A 757-nucleotide genomic window follows, 5' to 3' on the forward strand; every position below is an offset into this window, starting at 1 on the left:
CACTCATGTCTCTAAAGAAGAGGAAATGTCACCTTCTATGGACTGTGGGGCCCAGATAAAAATGTTCTCTTATCCCTGTCTTTGTCTCCCTTCACCCTTCTGCCTTATTCTCTCTGGACAGCCTTGATTAAACACACATATCCAGACCAGTGTATCCTATCTGCCACTGCTGTCTTCTCTCACCAAATTCCCATGCAGAATTCAATGTGGATAAAAAAAAAAGCAGGACTAGAAACAGTTTATTCATTGAAAAAAAGTCAAGGGGGCACCCGGATTTGAACCGGGGACCTCTTGATCTGCAGTCAAATGCTCTACCCCTGAGCTATGCCCCCACCTGTTTTATATATATCTAATAAATATTCTAAAACTACATGGCCACTCCCTGGCTGTTGACATCTGACGTGTACACTTGCCAGTGCTCTGCCATAATTTCCTTCCTCCTATGAGGCCCAGCCTTGACTAGTCTAGAAATCTGCCCTACCTAGGGCCCTCCAGCCTCCTCCCCGGGTCCTGTGAGGCACCTCAGTTTGGAAAATTGAGTCCACCTCTCTCCTTCCCTTCTAATATCTTCTTTTACATCACCCAAAGCTTACACCACCCTCTTGACCTCACTCTCAACTGCTGCCCATTCACGTAGAACTCGTTTTTTGACTTTTACTCTCTGCCTTTCTCATTTCCGAGTCCCGGGTTTGAAAGGGAGATATTTTACTGGAGAGTTCATGACCTGTCAGTTCAGCCCTGCTGTGAGAACAGAAAC

The 757-nt window shown here is 46.0% G+C and overlaps 1 non-coding gene across 1 annotated transcript; it reads right to left on the minus strand.

The window, feature by feature from the left end:
- Window positions 1–260: 260 nt before the first annotated feature.
- Trnac-gca lies at window positions 261–332 on the minus strand. Its single transcript has one exon. It is a non-coding gene; the product is annotated as a tRNA-Cys (tRNA).
- Window positions 333–757: the final 425 nt, after the last annotated feature.

Source organism: Microtus ochrogaster, unplaced genomic scaffold, assembly GCF_000317375.1.
Source record: "Microtus ochrogaster isolate Prairie Vole_2 unplaced genomic scaffold, MicOch1.0 UNK262, whole genome shotgun sequence".
Classification (NCBI taxonomy): Eukaryota; Metazoa; Chordata; class Mammalia; order Rodentia; family Cricetidae; genus Microtus; species Microtus ochrogaster.